This window comes from Littorina saxatilis, unplaced genomic scaffold, assembly GCF_037325665.1.
Source record: "Littorina saxatilis isolate snail1 unplaced genomic scaffold, US_GU_Lsax_2.0 scaffold_424, whole genome shotgun sequence".
Lineage (NCBI taxonomy): Eukaryota > Metazoa > Mollusca > Gastropoda > Littorinimorpha > Littorinidae > Littorina > Littorina saxatilis.
This window is the reverse complement of record NW_027126937.1, coordinates 42,458-67,361: the sequence shown is the minus strand read 5'-3', so window position 1 is coordinate 67,361 and position 24,904 is coordinate 42,458. Positions and strand designations below refer to the sequence as shown.

The window sequence follows — 24,904 nt, the reverse complement described above, 5'->3', positions numbered from 1 at the left end:
TTTAGCACCAAAACAATGCTGCTCTTAACCCTCAAAACAAGGCCCAGAATGCACCAGATTGCACAGATTTGAACCGTTTTTCAAAAATTTTCCGGGGGAGCATGCCACCGGACCCCCCTAGTTCGCATTTGCCCCCCCCCAAAAGGAGGAACCCTCCCCTTACAACTCATTTGGTCCGGCCCTGGTCTTGGCTCATGACCTTGTGCACATACATGTGCTACGTCACGGGCCTTGAACAACAAATATGGCCGGTCCAGCAGTGAGGAAGACAAGTGGAATACGGACCGGTTTTCAGCCAGCCTGAGGTTTTACCGTGCCCGTTTGAGCCACTTCGTCGTTAAAATGATTGCGAGGCCACAATGAACTGCTTGAAACAGAGCCAGCATAAGCGGCAATACGAAATGGTATGTGATTCTCTTTGTTGTGATGTTGACACACTAGTCCGTAGTCGCATAGACCTCATATTAAATATAGGTCCCTGGTAGTCGCTACCTCTTGCAGTGCTAGATCGAAGTCAGGTGTGTTTTTCACAGATCAGTTGATCGATGTGCTTCCACAGATCTGTAAGCATGTAAAGATTATGGATTTATGCTATTATGGTGTTGTTTATTTTCCTATCTTTAATCACGGATTAAACTGCCCAGTTTAGAATAAATGCTTCCACCGTGATGTTCACACGCGACTATCCTTATTTTCTCTTGGAATTCTGAGTAATTCTACAGTCACACAACGAAACATGTAGACAGCAAGTTAACATTGTGCAAAGCCTGTTTCTTTCGGACAAAACTGCACTTATCCTGGTATTTTTATTTGCAACAGTAAGACACTACATGACATTGACACCACTAAACAGTGAAACTTATTTCAAATGGCGTTGGGCTAATGTGCTAATAGTGATCCTGACATTTTTCTTGCGAAACGGTCAAAGGGAAGTACTAAATGAATTTTCAACGAGCACACGTGATTTCCGATCTTAAACTAGATCTGAAATCATAAGATTTTCTGAGCAGTGGCGAAACGCTGATGGCGTGATATCGCAAGCCGTTTTGGAAGCAAATAAGCACTGTCAGACATATGCTGAAACCCGATTACAGCAGTTCAAACTTTTTGATCATTGATTTTTAGGAGTACGCAATATCGGACAGTCACACTACAAAAAGACAATGCGATAGTGCATAGATCGGTATTCTCAAAGGTTACATAACTTACAACTCGCTATTGCCGCGGCCCGTTGTTGCCGCGGCCCGTTATTGCTGCAACCCGCTATTGCCGCAACCCGCTATTGCCGCGGAACTTTCCAGCAAGAAAGATCCCCTGATTCCGTTTAAAAAAAAAAGAAAAATTGCGCCAGTCAGATGCCATCAAACAACAGAGTTGGTAACTCTGCCGTGTGCTGACAAAACCGAGTAAGTCCATTTTTTTCAAAAATGATATTTTTCGTTCATCAAAAAGAAGAAATCAATGCACATCTCCTGTGTTAATTTCTACCTTTTAGAGTGCTTAGATAAGCAGATAATAAGTCCACATCTCTCTCTCCCTCCCTTCCTCCCTCTCTATATATCTCACTACTTCCCTGCCTCCTTTTCTCCCTCCCTCCCTCCTTTTCTCCCTCCCTCCCTACCGCCAACAATCGACTTTTTTCTACCTCCCTCCTTCACTCTCACTCCCTCCCCTCTGTCCCTCCATCCCACTCTCTTTCTCTCCCTCCCTCCTCCTCTCTCTCCCTCCCACTCTCTTCCTCCCACCCTATCTCCCTCCCTCCTCTCTCTCTACCTCCATCCCACTATCTCTTTCCCTCCATCCCTCCCACACTTCCTCTCCCCCCTATCTTCTTCCTTCCTCCCTCCATCCCATCTCTACTCTCTCACTCTCCCTCCATCTCTCTTCTTCCCTCCCTATCTCCCTCCCTTCCCCTCTCTCACTCCCTCCCTCCCTCTCTCTCCCTCCATCCCACTATTTCTCTCCGTCCCTCCCTCTCTCCCTCCCTCGGGAGGGCCGCCGCGCCTGCCTCCAATGCACAGGATTGCGAGTTCCAATCCCTGCGGACGTGGCGAAAACTTCCGCTGGGGGTCGTCCTTTCTCCTTGCGTAAGAGATTTTCTCGTCAATAAAAATTAATGTACATAATGAAAAAATGAAGAAAAAAAAAGAAGAAAATAAGGGCCGCGGCAATAATGGGCCGCGGCAACAACGGGACGCGGCAATAACGGGCCGCGGCAACAACGGGCCGCGGCAATAGCGGGTTGACCCCTTCTCAAACGTCACGAACAGACAGTACGTTGCTACTATTTTACTGTAGTAACAAAACCTCACAGTCCCATTAAAAATGTATGGTGTGTGCCGAAAAGCAACCATATGAGATTCAGTCAGTGGGACCCTGAATCTACCTGGGGTTAAATCGGGTTATTGACTCTCATTGCATGAATTTTTAAACTGTGAATATATGTACTACTGTTCGTGTTGTTTTTGTGATCCACTGCAATTTCTGTGTATACCTTAGAATCTCAAGGTAATTTTTGAACGGGGCATACAGATGATACATGTTGCCATGGTCACAGAGTGATACGTGTATTTTGCTTATCAGGTGTCAGTGCAGAAACTCCAAGAGGGAACTTAATTCGAATATCTGGAAAACCTGGATGAGGAAACAGCCTAACAGCACATCCTCCTATGTTTGCTCGGACATCTACTACCTTCAAACTGCATACCATGCGTACACACAGGAATATGGACGACTCAACATTGATCAAAATGAGTAACACAACACAAACAGATGATTTCCATTATGATAGATTTATTTATCTGAAAGTAAAATTGACCACAGAGTGTACAATTTGTTTTCAAATACGAAAATATCACATTGGATTAAAAAACAAAACACACCATCATATATCATTAAAACTATTCTTTATTTCTAAACACATACATATCAGCATAGTTTATTCATGTAGACATCCTCATTTCGGTTCCCAGTCTATCTGAAATCAAGGTAAGATATGCCAGAAAGAATAGCGATCACACAGTGCTTCAGCATGAATGTGAAAACCTGCTCTACGTCACATAGACACAGCGTGTCTTATGATTCTATCCACCCTCTCCAAACAAACACGTACACGTTTTCTCTGGTACGAATGTCTTAAAAGCTCAAACTAAGCTGCTGTTTTATTCTGTCTTGCTTTGCAGGAAATACAAGCACGTCGCTTACCCATAACAGGCAGCTGGTGCGCTAGCGACAGGGGTTTTGCTAGACATTTTCATGTTGGGACATTTGGCCGAAACTGTCACTGTCAGAAAGCTTTAGGGCATCTTGGAAAAAGTTCGGCTATCATTTTGGCTCATCCAAAGTCACCGTAACATTGAAGCACAAGACTCAAGAGGGGAACACCAATACATACAATCATTGTCTTAGGAACACAGATTACAGGGGCGGAGCAGCCAAGCCAGAGGCGGGGGGGGGGGGGGGGGGTTACAACCTGGGACATGGGGTCCAGGGTCCCGTTTGGGGGTCTGGGGGCAAAGCCCTCCTGAAGCTGAAGAATTTTAGCTATTTTATAAACAATTTGTGGCTTATCCTTGATTTTAAACAGGATCAACTGGTGTCAGCAGCCACTCATTATTTCTTTTAACATTGGTATTAAATAATGGCAATTTATCTTCACTGATATCTGCTCCCGACATCATATATAGTATGGTTAGAAGGAAGACCGTTTGCATACTGTGACAATTAAAAAAACAATTAACTTCCCCCGGCTTTACAGACAGAAAAAAGAAAAATAATTCACGGACAAAATTTCTTCTTTTTTTCGAGGACAAAAAAAGAAATAAGTAAGCTTATAACCCCTCGCAAGGAAATCCACGGCCGTACGTGTTTTGCCATACACAAATAGTTGCCGGATGCCGCTTTTGACTACACACGCCCGACGATGCGGGTTTGTCTGAAACCATACATTTGAAAGAGGGTTTTTACCGTTTATTTCTCTAACGACGATGCGGGCTTGTCTGAACCCATACATTTGAAAGAGGGTTTTTACCGTTTATTTCTCTAACGACGGGGTGGGTTCAGGGAAACCCACAGCGCTACTTCAGTGGGTGCATCGAGTTTCTCCCTTCACCGACTTCTTGCAGGGGAGGAAGAGGGGGGGGGGGGGGGGGAAGAGACTGAGAGAGACTGAGAGAGACTAAGAAAGAGAGAGAGAGACTAAGAAAGAGAGAGAGAGAGACTAAGAAAGAGAGAGAGAGAGACTAAGAAAGAGAGAGAGATACTAAGAAAGAGAGAGAGAGAGAGAGACTAAGAAAGAGAGAGAGAGACTAAGAAAGAAAGAGAGAGACTAAGAAAGAGAGAGAGAGAAAGAGAGGGAGAGAGACTAAGAAAGAGAAAGAGAGAGAGACTAAGAAAGAGAGAGAGAGAGACTAAGAAAGAGAGAGAGAGAGACTAAGAAAGAGAGAGAGAGACTAAGAAAGAGAGAGAGAGACTAAGAAAGAGAGAGAGGGAGACTAAGAAAGAGAGAGAGACTAAGAAAGAGAGAGAGAGAGAGACAAAGAAAGAAAGAGAGAGAGACTAAGAAAGAGAGAGAGAGAGACTAAGAAAGAGAGAGAGAGAGAGACTAAGAAAGAGAGAGAAAGAGACTAAGAAAGAGAGAGAGAGAATAAGAAAGAGAGAGAGAGACTAAGAAAGAGAGAGAGAGAGACTAAGAAAGAGAGAGAGAGAGACTAAGAAAGAGAGAGAGAGACTAAGAAAGAGAGAGAGAGAGAGACAAAGAAAGAGAGAGAGAGACTAAGAAAGAGAGAGAGAGAGACTAAGAAAGAGAGAGAGGGAGACTAAGAAAGAGAGAGAGAGAGAGACTAAGAAAGAGAGAGAGAGAGACTAAGAAAGAGAGAGAGAGACTAAGAAAGAGAGAGACTAAGAAAGAGAGAGAGACTAAGAAATAGAGAGAGAGACTAAGAAAGAGAGAGAGAGAGAGAGACTAAGAAAGAGAGAGAGAGACTAAGAAAGAGAGAGAGAGAGACTAAGAAAGAGAGAGAGAGAGAGAGACTAAGAAAGAGAGAGAGAGAGAGAGACTAAGAAAGAGAGAGAGAGAGAGACTAAGAAAGTGAGAGAGAGAGAGACTAAGAAAGAGAGAGAGAGAGACTAAGAAAGAGAGAGAGAGAGAGACTAAGAAAGAGAGAGAGAGAGAGAGAGAGAGAGACTAAGAAAGAGAGAGAGAGACTAAGAAAGAGAGAGAGAGACTAAGAAAGAGAGAGAGAGAGAGACTAAGAAAGAGATAGAGACTAAGAAAGATAGAGAGAGAGAGACTAAGAAAGAGAGAGAGAGAGAGACTAAGAAAGAGAGAGAGACTAAGAAAGAGAGAGAGAGAGACTAAGAAAGAGAGACAGAGAGAGAGACTAAGAGAGAGAGAGACAGAGAGAGAGACAGACAGAGAGACAGACAGAGAGACAGAGAGAAAGAGAGAGAGAGAGAGACAGAGAGAGAGAGACAGAGAGAGAGACAGAGAGTCAGATAGACAGACAGTCAGATAGACGGATAGACAGACAGACAGAGCAACTGACAACAGACATACAGACAGAGAGATACGGACAGACAGACAGAGAGACAGACAGTCTCTTGGAGACAAACAGGCAGACAGACACTGTTCCGCCGCTTTGGTAATTATGGGTGTAGCAGAACCCGCGCCGTCGGCAGAGGGATAGTTACAATCACTACTACTCTTTAAAAGTATGGGTTTGTGTGAACCCAGGAAGCACGGCAAAGGTTAAAAAAAACCTTTACATTGGAACAGAGAGTAGAAAAAGAAGCCTGAAAGTAGTCAAGGTGAACCGCAGTTCAAGCATTACCTGGCCTAATTGGCAAAATTCAGGCGGCGTCTACGAGCTAATCCGTCAAAATCCGTGCACAGGGTTGAAACGGGTGTGCACTGGGCACACACTACACCTGTGAAAAAGAGGGATATGGAGACGTGCTTTTCTTGTTGCCATTAAAACTGGAGTGGCGACAGCCCTATGTGATGGGCTTATCCCTTTCATAGTCCGCGTCAAGTCATGCACTTTTCGCATCACTACCCTTCGTTTCAGTCCCGCGTTGGCACTGTCGCTCAATAATTGCTTATCAGCTGACACTGTCCCCTCCGCAAAACAAGTCGCGTACGGCGAAATTACTACATTTAGTCAAGCTGTGGAACTCACAGAATGAAACTGAACGCACTGCATTTTTTAACAATGACCGTAGTCCGCCGCTTGTGCAAAACGGAGTGAAACTGACGAGCCTGTTTAGCGCGGTAGTGGTTTCGCTGTGCTGCATAGCACGCATTTCTGTACCTCTCTTCGTTTTAACTTTCTGAGCGTGTTTTTAATCCAAACATATCATATCTACATGTATATGTTTTTGGAATCAGGAACCGACACGGAATAAGATGAAATTGTTTTTAAATCGATTTCGGAAATTTAATTTTGATCATAATTTTTATGTTTTTAATTTTTACATTTAGTCAAGTTTTGACTAAATGTTTTAACGTAGAGGGGGGAATCGAGACGAGGGTGTGGTGTACACTTGTATGTGTGTGTGTGTGTGTGTCTGTGTGTGTGTGTGTGTATAGAGCGATTCAGACTAAACTACGGGACCAATCTTTAAGAAATTTGACATGAGAGTTCCTGGGAATGATATCCCCGGACGTTTTTTTTTTTTTTTCGATACATGTCTTTGATGACGTCATATCCGGCTTTTTGTAAAAGTTGAGGCGGCACTGTCACACCCTCATTTTTCAATCAAATTGATTGAAATTTTGGCCAAGCAATCTTCGACGAAGGCCGGACTTTGGTATTGCATTTCAGTTTGGTGGCTTAAAAATTAATTAATGACTTTGGTCATTAAAAATCTAAAAATTGTAAAAAAAAAAAAATATTATAAAACGATCCAAATTTACGTTCATCTGATTCGTCATCATTTTCTGATTCCAAAAACATATAAATATGTTATATTTGGATTAAAAACAAGCTCTGAAAATTAAAAAATATAAAAATTATGATCAAAATTAAATTTCCGAAATCGTTTTAAAAACTATTTCATCTTATTCCTTGTCGGTTCCTGATTCCAAAAACATATAGATATGATATGTTTGGATTAAAAACATGCTCAGAAAGTTAAAACGAAGAGAGGTACAGTAAAGCGTGCTATGAAGCACAGCGCAACCGCTACCGCGCCAAACAGGCTCGTCACTTTCACTGCCTTTTGCACTAGCGGCGGACTACGTTCAGTTTCATTCTGTGAGTTCCACAGCTTGACTAAATGTAGTAATTTCGCCTTACGCGACTTGTCAGAGCTTGTTTTTAATCCAAATAAAACATATTTATATGTTTTTGGAATCAGGAAATGATGTAGAATAAGATGAACGTAAATTTGGATCGTTTTATATAAGAAAAATGTTTATTACAATTTTCAGATTTTTAAGGAGCAAAGTCATTAATTAGATTTTAAGCCACCAAGCTGAAATGCAATACCGAAGTCCGGCCTGCGTCGAAGATTGCTTTACAAAAATGTCAATCAAAATGAGGGTGTGACAGTGCCGCCTCAACTTTTACAAAAAGCCGGATGTGACGTCATCAAAGACATTTATCGAAAAAATGAAAAAAAACTTGACTAAATGTAAAAACGTGGAATGCGATTTTAATCACGGTCTGTTTTTTGTGGGTTTTTCTTGGTGGTTACTTTTTTACATTTAATCAAGATTTGACTAAATGTTTCAACATAGAGGGGGAATCGAGACGAGGGTCGTGGTGTGTGTGTGTGTGTGTGTGTGTGTGTGTGTGTGTGTGTGTGTGTGTGTGTGTGTGTGTGTGTGCGTGTGTGTGTGTAGAGCGATTCAGACTAAACTACTGGACCGATCTTTATGAAATTTTACATAAGAGTTCCTGGGTATGATATCCTCAGACATTTTTTTTCATGTTTTCGATAAATGTCTTTTATGACGTCATATCCGGCTTTTTGTAAAAGTTGAGGCGGCACTGTCACACCTTCATTTTTCATTCAAATTGATTGAAATTTTTGCCAAGCAATCTTCGACAAAGGCCGGACTTCGGTATTGCATTTCAGCATGGAGGCCTTAAAAATTATTTAATGACTTTGGTCATTAAAAATCTGAAAATTGTAAATAAAATTATTTATTTATAAAACGATCCAAAATTACTTTTACTTTATTCTTCATCATGTTCTGATTCCAAAAACATATAAATATGTTATATTCGGATTAAAAACAAGCTCTGAAAATTAAAAATATAAAAATTATGATTAAAATTAAATTTCCGAAATCGTTTTAAAAACAATTTCATCTTATTCCTTGTCGATTCTTGATTCCAAAAACATATAAATATGATATGTTTGAATTAAAAACACGCTTATTTAACAGAATTATGGAAACAACAACAACAACACACACACACACACACACACACACACACACACACACACACACACACACACGCACATACACGCAAACAAACGCACAAACTACTAGACATAGCAAAGGTGAATGAAATAGCTGTAACGATAGAGTAATGGTAATGAAGAGCAAAAACAATTGTCCATCATATGAATACATGTCCAGAAAGAAGTAGAAAAAATTAAAAAAAAGACCCATGAAGAAGGATGCTCCCCCCCCCCCCCCCCCCCCCAAAAAAAAAAAAAAAAAAAAAAAACACACCCAGAAAGTTAAAACGATGAGAGGTACAGTAAAGCGTGCTATGCAGCACAGCGCAACCGCTACCGCGCTAAAAAGGCTCGTCATTTTCACTGCCTTTTGCACTAGCGGCCGACTACAGTCATTGTGAAAAAATGCAGTGCGTTCAGTTTCATTCTGTGAGTTCCACAGCTTGTCTAAATGTACTAATTTCTCCTTACGCAACTTGTTGTTTGCTGTAGTTGTTATTTTTTCCCAAAAAAACATTTACGCATTTCTCGTGTGGTTTTCCCCATTCGCCTTTGCGATCTTTTTTAATTTATTTTCTTGTTGTTTCTTTCTTTCTTCCTTTTTACATTTAGTCAAGTTTTGACTAAATGTTTTAACATAGAGGGGGAATCGAGACGAGGGTCGTGGTGTATGTGTGTGTGTGTGTCTGTGTGTAGAGCGATTCAGACTAAACTACTGGACCGATCTTTATGAAATTGGACATGAGAGTTCCTGGGAATGATATCCCCGGACAGTGTTTTTAAGTTTTTCGATAAATACCTTTGATGACGTCATATCCGGCTTTTTGTAAAAGTTGAGGCGGCAGTCTCACACCCTCATTTTTCAATCAAATTGATTGAAATTTTGGCAAAGCAATCTTCGACAAAGGCCGGACTTTGGTATTGCATTTCAGCTTGGTGGCTTAAAAAATAATTGATGAATTGTCGGTCCCTGATTCCAAAAACATATAGATATGATATGTTTGGATTAAAATCAAACTCAGTACACTAAAAAGAAAAGAGATACAGAAAAGCGCGACCATTACCGCACTATTCTGGCTTGTCGATTTCACTGCCTTTGCCACTAGCGGTGGACTGACGAAACTATGAGTATGCGGTCTTGGTGAAAAAATGCAGTGCGTTCGACAGCTTGACTAAATGTTGTTATTTCGCCTAACGCGACTTGTTATTCTCTGGCTCAGCAGATTGCGATTCGCGGTGACTATCGTCTGCTATGTCGTCTGCTTCGATCGACTCGACAACACTACTACCACTCACACTGACACTGTCCACATTCGCGGTGTTTCTGTCATTTTGTCAGGAATCACTTACCTTGGCGAATGGTAGCAAACCTTAGCCAATTTAGTTTTTTTTTTCTTTTTTGGTTGCGACATTTCAAATCCAAATCGAAAGCACTGACTGACTGATAAACTATCGCGAACCGGCGAACGCAAACGCTGAGAGTGTGGTTTCCCTTGTCCAAGGGAAACCACTCTTGCATCTATAATTTTCGTCAATGGCTTCTGTTCAAAACATTGATGTTTCGTTTTTGGTATTCGCGAAGGAAATAAACGTCAGTCAGTTGACTAAGTACATCGGCAGCAGTTTTAGCAATCAAAGCCTGACCAATACAAAAAACTGGACAAACTTTGGCCGATTCAGGCGAATACTCTTCGGACATTTGGCCGATAGGGACATGAAAGTTTCGGCCAAAGTAAAACAAAAATCGGCGATTGGCCAAAGGGCCGACCCAAACGACACCCCTGAGCGAGTGGGGTTTCTCGGCAGAAGCATCATCGTACCATTACCAACCTGTGCAGTCAAAACAATCAGAAATACTTTCCTAAACGGATGAAGAGTGGGGTTCAAACTCCCTGAGCTACAGAAGGCTGAAACTATACTTTTACAAATCGTGTGACTGTGTTGAACAAGTATCTTTGGTTGAACAGCTTCCTGCATGGTTTGAAGATGATACTGGGTTGTCACGTGGTGCGGTGCATGGTTCACATGCTGCAACATTTTGTTCCAGATATTGTCCACTGTTGGTGTACTTCAGCATCAGGTAGTCAGTCCATGAGCCGGTCAGCATAGCCTGTGTCCAGTATTGTCCGTTTGCCTGTTGCCTGAAACATGGTTTTTTTGGAAGTAACTCACGATCTCTGCACACATTTTAACATGTGAATAAGAACAGAAAAAGTTTGTCAAAAGTATACATAGTTTAATTTGCATTTACTTAAAGGCCAGACTTTCTTCTCGTTCATTATTTCTTCATAAAGATTCTGGAAATTAACAAAATGTTTCCCCCTCTCAATTGCCTCCTAACTTTTTATTAAAATGCATGTCGGTTTGTTGTCATCTGTGCATTACTACCTCTTGCCACCCGTGCGGCCATTGCCACCAGGTATCTCAACAATCAAACCGTCTATACAGGCTTAAAGGCACGTCCTTTTCCAAAAATTGCTCACTACACAGATCTGCGAAGACTTTTACATAGAAAAAAAATCTCTTGACTTGAACATATACCAGGAATCAACATCCTGACTGGTTTTTGGAGCTGGATTTTTTAGGGCATGTTTTACACGTGTGGCGTTTAAGAAGTTAATTCATAAAATTCTACATTCGCAAAGAGAGTACCCATACAGAGTGTTCAGTTCTGGTATTTTTCAAAACGGAAGGATGTCCATATCCCATGTTAAAGCCTGGTAAGATTTGAGATTTTGAACCCAATCGTTTACACGGAAAGGGCTGTCGAAGGGCTGTCCATTTAAGAGGACGCATCCATGCCTGGATGAGAAATACACTGATAACACAGAAAAGGCACGAGTTTAACCTGCATATTCACAAAACTGGTTCAGAGGCCCGGTAAAGGGCACACATGTTAGTTATTTTAAGAGAACATCACGAAGACCTAATTATTAAATTAAAGCCTTTCTGCACGAATGTACATCTTCTATGAATTAATTTATAAAACGCCACATGTGTAATTCATTCCACACACAAAATCCAGCTCCAAGAAGCAGTGAGGCTGTTGATTATTGGTATGTGTTCAAGTCGAGAGATGATTTTTCCTGATATAGTGAGCAAAGACCTGCATTTTTTTTAAACGTGTTCAGAGGCCTTGAAATGGTTAAACATTTTGTTTCTTTCAAGTAGTCTCTATGAAGAAAAAATTAACAATAAGGAAGGCAAATGCAAATTAGATTCCTCTTGACGAACTTTTTATGTTCTTCTTCACGTGTTACATTATGCGTACGTAGATCGCAAGATATTTTCGAAAAAAATTCATGGATAAGCCAATCTGCAAACGGACAAAAATTCACAATATTATTTTATGAAGCCAATAAATTTGACTCAAGAACTAAGCTTATGTGTTTGAGGTGATGTGCATGGGTATGAATGTTGAATGAGTCCGTCAAAGATACCCTCCATGTCGCCTTACAGTGGAACCTACCATTAAAATTATACCACCTTAAATTACCTTGCTCTTTCAAATGTACTGCTTAAAGTAAAACTTCTTGAACATGCAACTCTTGCTGTCTACCATAAAGACCATCAGGTCAACAACATACTCGTGAATGTTTCGTTTTGGTCTATAATTGAACATTTCAGAAAATGCTTTCATATTTTTTATTCGGAAGCATACTAACTTTATTTGAAACTACTTTTACAGATATATAGTTTTGCAGGTTGACGGGAGGTGAGTTACGAAAGAAATTCAATCCATATGTCGCTCAGCACAGAAAGCATAAACGATTAACATGAGTAGAAATGAACTTGTACTTGTTTTCATAATGTATTATTTGGATGGTATCTGTCAAAGACACATTCTCGTTTTTTGCAAAGCTAGAATAAGGTCTGGAAGTAAAAGAAGAGAGAAAATGAATGCGAGTATAAATCAATTCGAAAGTATGCTTCTCGTCTATACAGTACACTAAACATTTAGACACCCTCTGGAAGTCGTCTGGATGTGTATCCATGTTGTAGCAATTAGACTGGTTTTGCGTCTCTCAGTCAATGCAGAAAGATTAATTCCCTGCACAATTCGTAATCTTCTTGTCTCTAGCATGCAGGTGTCTGTTTACCTTACCGGTTGCACATCCACCAAAAGCTTAGATCTGGTAAAAATAGCATTAAACCATGCTTCCAGCAAACGCTGCCAATTTCATGAATTGATATCAGGGCATAGTTTGCGACTGAATAGAATAGATAACGTGACACACGCATTGTCTTACGTGTCCACAACCCTGACTACTCTTACTCTTAGCTCAGCTCAGACCGTTCTGTAACTCTGTAGATCTAGCCTGTGGCGCATCTGTCCTCCAGCGAATATCAGCCGTACCCAGACACACTGTTCTGCACCAATTCGTATTCGCTGCGCAGCAAAACAATGTTTACGTGTATGTGTTCTGCGCGAACTTAGAATCCGGTTTCATTCTAGAATGGACCGGGTCCAGGTTGGAATTCTAACCCTGCGCAAGTACAGGGGTGCCATTCTAGAATGAAACCCTTGAATAAAGGGGGCCGTAATGTTTGTAGGTAAGACAGAGTTGTCTTCCCTTGAATTATCTCCACCTGCACCTTCCCTTTGATAAAATGGGGCTGATTTGTCTACCCCTGAAAAAAATCCTTTGGCGATCTTGCGATGTCATGTCATGTCAAGAAAGTTGACACTCCTGAGTACGCAATAAACAAAGGCAGACCATAGCAAGGGGGACTACCAGGGCGGTATTGTTTTTTTTATGAGAGCCGGTTGCGGCCGCTTGCAATGTCAGCGCTGTCTCCCTCTCGGAAATGTCCGGTTTTTTGACAATTTTTTTGACAGACAGACGGTCAGACCGACTAACCGACAGACAGACCAACAGAAGGACAGAGTGAGTTATAGAGCTGTTGTCACAGGTTTAAAAAAAAGTTGACATTATATCTTCACAATTCAGAAGACCAACTTCATGTATATGAATAAGATTAAAAGTTACAAGCGAGATCGGCAAAACACTGTCAGTCCGGAAATTTCCGTTCGTAGCGATCAGTGCTGAGTGTCTCTCAAAATCGTAATCACTTTCAGAACATCACAATCCCAATTCACGATGTCTTTGAGTAAAGTGTAAAAAACCCGAAAAAAAACCCAACCAAACACACAAAAAACAAAAAGAAACAGAAAATCCACATTTGTGGCTTTGGCTGTGTGATAGTCTAACTGAAATGACTATTCCAACTTGGACCCAAATTCCAACCTTGCGCACGGCCGATTCTAGAATGGACCAGCAACAAGGGTTTCATTCTAGAATGGCACCCCTGTACTTGCGCAGGGTTAGAATTCCAACCTGGACCCGGTCCATTCTAGAATGAAACCGGATTCTAAGTTCGCGCAGAACATATGCATGAAAATAAAAGCATGTACTCTGACCTTCAACGCATTCCTTCTTGTGAGATAATTCGCTGTTCGTATGTCGCCTCGGAGTTTCGATGGCTCGTCGACTGTACCAGCCTCGCGTAATACTGCCCTCTCCGGACTTTTATGAAGGGAAGACACTGCCAGTGGTCAAAACATTTGTTTCAGGGATGAAACGCCAACTTTTGTGCTGCAGAAAAATGGCGAAATTTGTGTCCAGAAAGTGCCCGACACTTTGAAATCTGCACGCTTGTGCTGCACACACCTCTTCCATTTCCACAAGAGACTCATAGTTTTATGAGGGAAAGTGTGCTATGAAATGCCTGGGGACATTGACGAGTTGTTGCAGTTTGCGGCTGCTCTCCACCGAGGCATTCTTTTCGGGCATACAGTGGTGACTTTTCTGTGTGAAAATCAAGCTGGTACTAGTCAGGTAGAATCAACACAAAAACTTGTGACGTCACAGTGCACCGACGTCACAGTGCACCGAAAACCACGTGACCACTACTTGACCCCAGGCGACTTGTCTTGGTTAGCCCCGCAACACTAAATCTTCAACTACAACAACAACAATTTTTTTCAATTTTTACAATATTTTTCCAGAGATGTTTGTAACATTTGGCATTCGATTTTCAAGTTTTTGGAGATACTTGAAAACCTTGGACTTTTCCTTTAAAATGTTTCTTTCCGTCGAGAAGGCCAACACATTAGGGTCCGTAGGTCGGTTACGTTTTTGCATTGAAGTGTTGTTATGTTTTATTCGACACAGCGTGTGGGCTTTTATTCGCCGGAAATCGTGCTAGTTGTGTCCCCTGCATGTCGGAGACCGTGGTACATTTCCTTGTAAGGTCTGGAAACTGGAGTTTTGTCATTAGCAAACAAATTCTAGGGTCTGTAGAAACTAAAGGGTCGGTCGGAGAATGGGAAACCTTATAAGATGTTTGGTGGCTTATTGCCAGACCAGCCGAAGGCCGAGGTTGATAAAGATGAAAACCGAAGGCGACATGCTCCGCGAGGACCAGCACAAAAGTTGGTCTGACAACAAGCCACCAAACATCGTTTTTTTCATCATTTTGGATGAACAAAAGTAAGCACAATAGTGCACGGGATCCCTATTCTGAACGTAGTTTTTAGAATGCAATCAATTCAGGGCCCCAAATTAGCGCGTCAGAAGTTCCAGATAACAGGTCAAACTTGTCTGTGACGTCAATGGTAACTCGTTCGTCGCTTTTTTTCCAGTCTGAAAATGTACAGAGCTGCCATCATTGTTGCGAGTTCAGTAAGCTTTTGGCATATTCCTTTTCTTGTAAGTCTTGTATGACTTTTCGTTGTGCTTTTTGCGATTACAGAGATAAGTTGCAACTTGACCATGAGTCGCCGCGGTAATTGGCAACATTGATCGGGTCTTTGAGAGTAAATGCTTACAATCGTTGTCCTCGGAAACACAAATCCAAAGACGCGATGGTTCCACACATGCAATAATCAGCCTCATTGGCTTTTACTTTAACAATCCACGTTTCACCTGAAAGCTCAAACCCATTCTCCACCTCAATGTGTTACATTTGGGAACAGTGCTATTTGTTACCCAGCTGGTTATGAATGAAAACTCGTGGAAATGATGTTCGTATCTTTGTCCGCTTGTTCTTTTTCTTCTTTGTTTTCTTCTTCTTCTTCTTTGTCTGGCATGCTTGATGGGCAGTTTTCAAGAGTACTTCACCAACATATCTTTCAGTTCACCCAAGTTATTTCCCCTTTCATCATTGATTACTCGCCGACAGGCCTGATTATTCAATTAGTGTGATGAATCAACCTTTTGTTCATCAAGAAAATAGCCGCAGCGGGTAGTGATTAACACAGGGTCAACTGAAGTCCAAACATTTAAAGGCACATTCCGTCCTGTGTAAACAAGTTGCTTTCACAATCTCTGATCGGCTCGGGTAGTGATTAACACAGGGTCAACTGAAGTCCAAACATTTAAAGGCACATTCCGTCCTGTGTAAACAAGTTGCTTTCACAATCTCTGATCGGCTCGGGTAGTGATTAACACAGGGTCAACTGAAGTCCAAACATTTAAAGGCACATTCCGTCCTGTGTAAACAAGTTGCTTTCACAATCTCTGATCGGCTCGGGTAGTGATTAACACAGGGTCAACTGAAGTCCAAACATTTAAAGGCACATTCCGTCCTGTGTAAACAAGTTGCTTTCACAATCTCTGATCGGCTCGGGTAGTGATTAACACAGGGTCAACTGAAGTCCAAACATTTAAAGGCACATTCCGTCCTGTGTAAACAAGTTGCTTTCACAATCTCTGATCGGCTCGGGTAGTGATTAACACAGGGTCAACTGAAGTCCAAACATTTAAAGGCACATTCCGTCCTGTGTAAACAAGTTGCTTTCACAATCTCTGATCGGCTCGGGTAGTGATTAACACAGGGTCAACTGAAGTCCAAACATTTAAAGGCACATTCCGTCCTGTGTAAACAAGTTGCTTTCACAATCTCTGATCGGCTCGGGTAGTGATTAACACAGGGTCAACTGAAGTCCAAACATTTAAAGGCACATTCCGTCCTGTGTAAACAAGTTGCTTTCACAATCTCTGATCGGCTCGGGTAGTGATTAACACAGGGTCAACTGAAGTCCAAACATTTAAAGGCACATTCCGTCCTATGTAAACAAGTTGCTTTCACAATCTCTGACCGGCTCGGGTAGTGATTAACACAGGGTCAACTGAAGTCCAAACATTTAAAGGCACATTCCGTCCTATGTAAACAAGTTGCTTTCACAATCTCTGATCGGCTCGGGTAGTGATTAACACAGGGTCAACTGAAGTCCAAACATTTAAAGGCACATTCCGTCCTATGTAAACAAGTTGCTTTCACAATCTCTGATCGGCTCGGGTAGTGATTAACACAGGGTCAACTGAAGTCCAAACATTTAAAGGCACATTCCGTCCTATGTAAACAAGTTGCTTTCACAATCTCTGATCGGCTCGGGTAGTGATTAACACAGGGTCAACTGAAGTCCAAACATTTAAAGGCACATTCCGTCCTATGTAAACAAGTTGCTTTCACAATCTCTGATCGGCTCGGGTAGTGATTAACACAGGGTCAACTGAAGTCCAAACATTTAAAGGCACATTCCGTCCTATGTAAACAAGTTGCTTTCACAATCTCTGATCGGCTCGGGTAGTGATTAACACAGGGTCAACTGAAGTCCAAACATAGGCACATTCCGTCCTATGTAAACAAGTTGCTTTCACAATCTCTGATCGGCTCGGGTAGTGATTAACACAGGGTCAACTGAAGTCCAAACATTTAAAGGCACATTCCGTCCTATGTAAACAAGTTGCTTTCACAATCTCTGATCGGCTCGGGTAGTGATTAACACAGGGTCAACTGAAGTCCAAACATTTAAAGGCACATTCCGTCCTATGTAAACAAGTTGCTTTCACAATCTCTGATCGGCTCGGGTAGTGATTAACACAGGGTCAACTGAAGTCCAAACATTTAAAGGCACATTCCGTCCTGTGTAAACAAGTTGCTTTCACTATCTCTGATCGGCTCGGGTAGTGATTAACACAGGGTCAACTGAAGTCCAAACATTTAAAGGCACATTCCGTCCTATGTAAACAAGTTGCTTTCACAATCTCTGATCGGCTCGGGTAGTGATTAACACAGGGTCAACTGAAGTCCAAACATTTAAAGGCACATTCCGTCCTGTGTAAACAAGTTGCTTTCACTATCTCTGACCGGCTCGGGTAGTGATTAACACAGGGTCAACTGAAGTCCAAACATTTAAAGGCACATTCCGTCCTATGTAAACAAGTTGCTTTCACAATCTCTGATCGGCTCGGGTAGTGATTAACACAGGGTCAACTGAAGTCCAAACATTTAAAGGCACATTCCGTCCTGTGTAAACAAGTTGCTTTCACAATCTCTGATCGGCTCGGGTAGTGATTAACACAGGGTCAACTGAAGTCCAAACATTTAAAGGCACATTCCGTCCTGTGTAAACAAGTTGCTTTCACAATCTCTGATCGGCTCGGGTAGTGATTAACACAGGGTCAACTGAAGTCCAAACATTTAAAGGCACATTCCGTCCTATGTAAACAAGTTGCTTTCACAATCTCTGATCGGCTCGGGTAGTGATTAACACAGGGTCAACTGAAGTCCAAACATTTAAAGGCACATTCCGTCCTGTGTAAACAAGTTGCTTTCACAATCTCTGATCGGCTCGGGTAGTGATTAACACAGGGTCAACTGAAGTCCAAACATTTAAAGGCACATTCCGTCCTGTGTAAACAAGTTGCTTTCACAATCTCTGACCGGCTCGGGTAGTGATTAACACAGGGTCAACTGAAGTCCAAACATTTAAAGGCACATTCCGTCCTGTGTAAACAAGTTGCTTTCACAATCTCTGATCGGCTCGGGCTTTCACATGAGACAAGACTATCCTTCCTCTTGGAAAGATACTTCTTCTTCTGCGTTTGTGGGCTGAAACTCCCACGTACACTCGTGTTTTTGCACGATTGGATTTTTACGTGTATGACCGTTTTTACCCCGCCAAAAAGGCAGCCATATATACGCCGCTTTGCTTCAGCGGATGAAATAGAATTCCTTTTAACTAGGCCAAATAGGGCATCCCGCACATCAACATGAATTCTTTTTGAACAAGCGGTGAAGAAGGCTTCTTCAACAAGATTCCACACTTTGCTTATTTTTATACAATAATAAAAGAAATGTTCGATATAATCTGTCTCTTCTGTACAATGTGTACAACTAATACTCTCAGCAATGCCCATTTTATACAATATAATGTTCGTTGGATAAATGTTATGAGTTATTTTCCAGTGTAGCAGTCTCAATCTTACTTCTTTTGATGCGTTGCTTGGTATCTGCCGAATGTCCTTGTTTATTTCAATTCCCATCTTTCTTTTCCAGAAACTGACTGCAATAGTGTCAGTTTGATAAGCGTCTACCATTAATTTACGAAACTGCCTGGGTTTAAATGTACTTATTTTTTGATAATCCATTACCTTCATAGCTTGTATTCCATTATCATTCATCTTCAAAAAAAGGGATGCTATTGCTGTGCGAATTGCCCCATATTCAAATAGTCTTGTTGGTTTATGCCCAACTCTTTCACAAATCCTGTGAAATGGTAAAAACATATTATTCTCGTATAAATCCTTCACATAGCATATATCAGATGTAACCCAATCACGTAGAAACATTGTCTTGCCACGATAAGCAATTAGAGAGTTATTCCATAGGCATAAATTCTCCAGCTGGGTCATTTTTTTCACGCATGGTAATATCTTTTCATGGTTGTCAAGCCAACATTCTAAAACGCTTTTCCAGAACTTGTTTGTAATCAACCCCAACCCTTAAAATAAGGCTGGTTTGACGTTTGCTTGAAAGCAGCATAGATTTTTTCCGAGTTTGGAGAACATACTGAGTGGAATACTTTTCCAAGCTTCTTCGTTTGGTTGCAGTAATTTCGAAAACCATCCAAGTACAAAGGATTTTTGAAAGTCACCCAAGTCAATAATATTTAGGCCACCTTTACTTGTTTCCTGGCACATAACTTTTCGTTTTACCTTTTCATAGGCTTTTGTGTATGAAAATCTTTTTTTCCAAATGAATCTGAAAAACATTGAGTTCAGTTTACATATGATCTTTTCGGGTATTAATCAAAGCTTGCAAAGCATGTGTTAATTGAGGGATCAAAAGTGATTTTACAAGGCAAATCTTTCCCATTATACTGCAGTTTCTCTTAGACCACTTAATCATTGTGCTCTGAATATGATTAATTTTTTCCGTCCAGTTTTCTTCGATTTCCGAGGCTTCTAAATTATTACTAAAATATATACCAAGAATTTTGACTTTTGATTTAATAATAATAATAATAATAATAATAATAAGAAGAACATTTATATAGCGCTAAATCAAAAACTTTCGTTAAAAAGGCTTGCTCTAAGCGCTTGACATCTAAACTAAAACGTCATTCACACTCTTTACAATGATGTACAAGAACTTCATGTCACACTCTTTCATTCAGTATAGCACCATTCACACAGTTGTTATTCTGTACAAGACAATAAGTTAGTCTAACATTTAGAATGTTCATAAGATGAAAACAAGAAAAAACCAGACTGATTAAAACAACTGCTTAGTGCTAACAAAGCATGAATCTTAATGATAACGTAATACATGTTTCACTGTTAAGACCATAAAAAAACCTATGTGCTAAAATAACTTCAAACTTTTAAGAACTTCTTATAAGATACACAGCACATCTAGATAAACACCAGAATGATAAAACAAAAGGCAACTCGTTAAAACTATTAAATGCATCAATGTCTAAAACACGAAAGACTCAAATATAAGATACACAATTCTCTAGAATTGTTTATTAAAAAACTGAAACCGACCTGCTCAAAGTAATGATTTCCATCTGAAGCCACATGGCTGCTCCTCAGAGTACTTCTGTGAACCCAACCACATGGCCTCCGATTTCAGTCTGTTCACAGCCAGTCCTGAGAACTTGGAGAAATATGACACCAATGTCAGAGCATTTTGCACATCATCAGTGCCTTTCAGAAAAAGCGTAATATCATCAGCGTACAAGATCATTCTCAATAGTCTTTCTTGATTAGTACTATTGGCTGATGGCAAGAATACCCCTTTAACTGACTGATCTGCCCTCATCTTGACTGCCAGCAGCTCTAAGGCGAGCACGAAGGCCATTGGTGAGAATGAGCAGCCTTGTCGAATTCCAGCGTTCATTTCTATAGGCTCTGACAACCACCCCATATAATTTACACAACTTACTGTTTCGTTCATGAGCGTAGTGACCCATCTAACAAAAGTGTTACCAAAATTGAAGCGTTTAAAGGCATACATTATGTATTCTTTTGATATTGTGTCGAAAGCAGCTTTGTAGTCTAGAGCTAGGAGTAGCCCTGGTTTGTTCGTTTGTTTGAGATGTGTAATTATATCATCAATCATTCTAACTGCTGTGCTACTATTTCTGCGTTTCATAAAACCAAACTGATGATTGTGTTCGTGTTGATGACGGCTTCATAAGACAAATCAGCGAATCTAACGTGAGGAAGACGTTTATGTACAAATCACCGAACCCAACCCATTTTTTGTGTGCATTTTTCTGAAGAATAAACGGCATGTGGTTGATTTCATCCGTTTAATGCTTGTAGAAACGAGCCATAAGGCTTTAGAATAAAATATTTCACGCATTGCTTGGCCATCTGATCACAGATGAGGTCGCAGTTTGTATAGGTTGAATCTATGAATCGGCCAGAGATAGATCTGCATTTCTGCTACGACTTTCCAGATTATCAACAGCGGGTTCATGGTCGGAATCAAGAGATCAAATTTGCGTGGCTCCCAATATTTCATTAAAGATTTCCATTTTCTGGTTTCTGCGGCTGCGCAAGTTATTTTCCAAGGTCATGGCCGAACTTTAATTTAGGCCTACGGAGAAATATCGCTGGATATTTTCTCCCTAGATTAACAGAGACAAAGAAGGGAAGTCATGCTGTATTGGACAATACAATGCTGTTATTGTTATTATTATTGCTATTGTTATTGTTACTCTTTGACAAAAGAGTAGATTGTGCCCCTTGAAATACATTGCTCTGATTGGTTGGTCGCACGTTGCAATCACACTGCATGCGTCAAAAAGAGGATCCAGTCTATTCTCAATCACACTGCATGCGTCAAAAAGAGGATCCAGTCTATTCTCAATCACACTGCATGCGTCAAAAAGAGGATCCAGTCTATTCTCAATCACACTGCATGCGTCAAAAAGAGGATCCAGTCTACTCTCAATCACACTGCATGCGTCAAAAAGAGGATCCAGTCTATTCTCAATCACACTGCATGCGTCAAAAAGAGGATCCAGTCTATTCTCAATCACACTGCATGCGTCAAAAAGAGGATCCAGTCTATTCTCAATCACACTGCATGCGTCAAAAAGAGGATCCAGTCTATTCTCAATCACACTGCATGCGTCAAAAAGAGGATCCAGTCTATTCTCAATCACACTGCATGCGTCAAAAAGAGGATCCAGTCTATTCTCAATCACACTGCATGCGTCAAAAAGAGGATCCAGTCTATTCTCAATCACACTGCATGCGTCAAAAAGAGGATCCAGTCTATTCTCAATCACACTGCATGCGTCAAAAAGAGGATCCAGTCTATTCTCAATCACACTGCATGCGTCAAAAAGAGGATCCAGTCTATTCTCAATCACACTGCATGCGTCACAAAGAGGATCCAGTCTATTCTCAATCACACTGCATGCGTCAAAAAGAGGATCCAGTCTATTCTCAATCACACTGCATGCGTCAAAAAGAGGATCCAGTCTATTCTCAATCACACTGCATGCGTCAAAAAGAGGATCCAGTCTATTCTCAATCACACTGCATGCGTCAAAAAGAGGATCCAGTCTATTCTCAATCACACTGCATGCGTCAAAAAGAGGATCCAGTCTATTCTCAATCACACTGCATGCGTCAAAAAGAGGATCCAGTCTATTCTCAATCACACTGCATGCGTCAAAAAGAGGATCCAGTCTATTCTCAATCACACTGCATGCGTCAAAAAGAGGATCCAGTCTATTCTCAATCACACTGCATGCGTCAAAAAGAGGATCCAGTCTATTCTCAATCACACTGCATGCGTCAAAAAGAGGATCCAGTCTATTCTCAATCACACTGCATGCGTCAAAAAGAGGATCCAGTCTATTCTCAAAAGCAGCACTGCATGCGTCAAAAAGAGGATCCAGTCTATTCTCAATCACACTGCATGCGTCAAAAAGAGGATCCAGTCTATTCTCAATCACACTGCATGCGTCAAAAAGAGGATCCAGTCTATTCTCAATCACACTGCATGCGTCAAAAAGAGGATCCAGTCTATTCTCAATCACACTGCATGCGTCAAAAAGAGGATCCAGTCTATTCTCAATCACACTGCATGCGTCAAAAAGAGGATCCAGTCTATTCTCAATCACACTGCATGCGTCAAAAAGAGGATCCAGTCTATTCTCAATCACACTGCATGCGTCAAAAAGAGGATCCAGTCTATTCTCAAAAGCAGCACTGCATGCGTCAAAAAGAGGATCCAGTCTATTCTCAATCACACTGCATGCGTCAAAAAGAGGATCCAGTCTATTCTCAATCACACTGCATGCGTCAAAAAGAGGATCCAGTCTATTCTCAAAAGCAGCACTGCATGCGTCAAAAAGAGGATCCAGTCTATTCTCAATCACACTGCATGCGTCAAAAAGAGGATCCAGTCTATTCTCAATCACACTGCATGCGTCAAAAAGAGGATCCAGTCTATTCTCAATCACACTGCATGCGTCAAAAAGAGGATCCAGTCTATTCTCAATCACACTGCATGCGTCAAAAAGAGGATCCAGTCTATTCTTAAAAGCAGCACTGCATGCGTCAAAAAGAGGATCCAGTCTATTCTCAATCACACTGCATGCGTCAAAAAGAGGATCCAGTCTATTCTCAATCACACTGCATGCGTCAAAAAGAGGATCCAGTCTATTCTCAATCACACTGCATGCGTCAAAAAGAGGATCCAGTCTATTCTCAATCACACTGCATGCGTCAAAAAGAGGATCCAGTCTATTCTCAATCACACTGCATGCGTCAAAAAGAGGATCCAGTCTATTCTCAATCACACTGCATGCGTCAAAAAGAGGATCCAGTCTATTCTCAATCACACTGCATGCGTCAAAAAGAGGATCCAGTCTATTCTCAAGCAGCACTGCATGCGTCAAAAAGAGGATCCAGTCTATTCTCAATCACACTGCATGCGTCAAAAAGAGGATCCAGTCTATTCTCAATCACACTGCATGCGTCAAAAAGAGGATCCAGTCTATTCTCAATCACACTGCATGCGTCAAAAAGAGGATCCAGTCTATTCTCAATCACACTGCATGCGTCAAAAAGAGGATCCAGTCTATTCTCAATCACACTGCATGCGTCAAAAAGAAGATCCAGTCTATTCTCAATCACACTGCATGCGTCAAAAAGAGGATCCAGTCTATTCTCAATCACACTGCATGCGTCAAAAAGAGGATCCAGTCTATTCTCAAGCAGCACTGCATGCGTCAAAAAGAGGATCCAGTCTATTCTCAATCACACTGCATGCGTCAAAAAGAGGATCCAGTCTATTCTCAATCACACTGCATGCGTCAAAAAGAGGATCCAGTCTATTCTCAATCACACTGCATGCGTCAAAAAGAGGATCCAGTCTATTCTCAATCACACTGCATGCGTCAAAAAGAGGATCCAGTCTATTCTCAATCACACTGCATGCGTCAAAAAGAGGATCCAGTCTATTCTCAATCACACTGCATGCGTCAAAAAGAGGATCCAGTCTATTCTCAATCACACTGCATGCGTCAAAAAGAGGATCCAGTCTATTCTCAATCACACTGCATGCGTCAAAAAGAGGATCCAGTCTATTCTCAAGCAGCACTGCCGCGCGGCCGAGTTCATTTGTTTCCCATACTGCTACACGTTGCGTGAAAAAAGGCCAAGTACTCATCATAATCCCTAACGCGGCATGAGGTCCTGCTGACGCAACGTAGGTGAGCGGAGCCCTTAACGGCATCGTAGGGCTAAGTTCTTGTTTACAGATACATGTCCCGCTTCTTTATTGATCCTTCTGATGGACGCATCAGTGTGGTAGGCGTTGTAGTGTGCGCTTTGCAGTTAGCGCTCTTCCAGAACGAAATCGTTTCATTGGGACTCTGTGATGGTCCGGGGAGAGATCATCTCACGACGTAGGGCATCCCAGCACCGATTAGTGGGTAGCTTAAGTAGTGATCGGTGTCGGGGTCAGATGTTGCAGTTCTTCGTTGTAAGAAACACTATTGTTGTTCATTTATAAATAGAGGGTTGTCTAAAGTAACAAGCTGTAGCGTTGTTTTCGCTGTCATGTTTGAAAATAAATGTTCTGTAGACAGTCATCAATTATGTGTGTGTGTGTGTGTGTGTGTGTGTGTGTGTGTGTGTGTGTGTTTGTGTGTGTATGCCTGTGT

At 41.3% G+C, this 24,904-nt stretch overlaps 1 long non-coding RNA gene across 1 annotated transcript; it reads left to right on the top strand.

Moving 5' to 3' along the window:
- Positions 1–283: 283 nt before the first annotated feature.
- On the top strand, positions 284–12,232 carry LOC138955416 (uncharacterized). The gene is made up of 3 exons (XR_011452222.1): positions 284–404; positions 2,584–2,754; positions 10,463–12,232. It is a non-coding gene; the product is annotated as an uncharacterized lncRNA (long non-coding RNA).
- Positions 12,233–24,904: the final 12,672 nt, after the last annotated feature.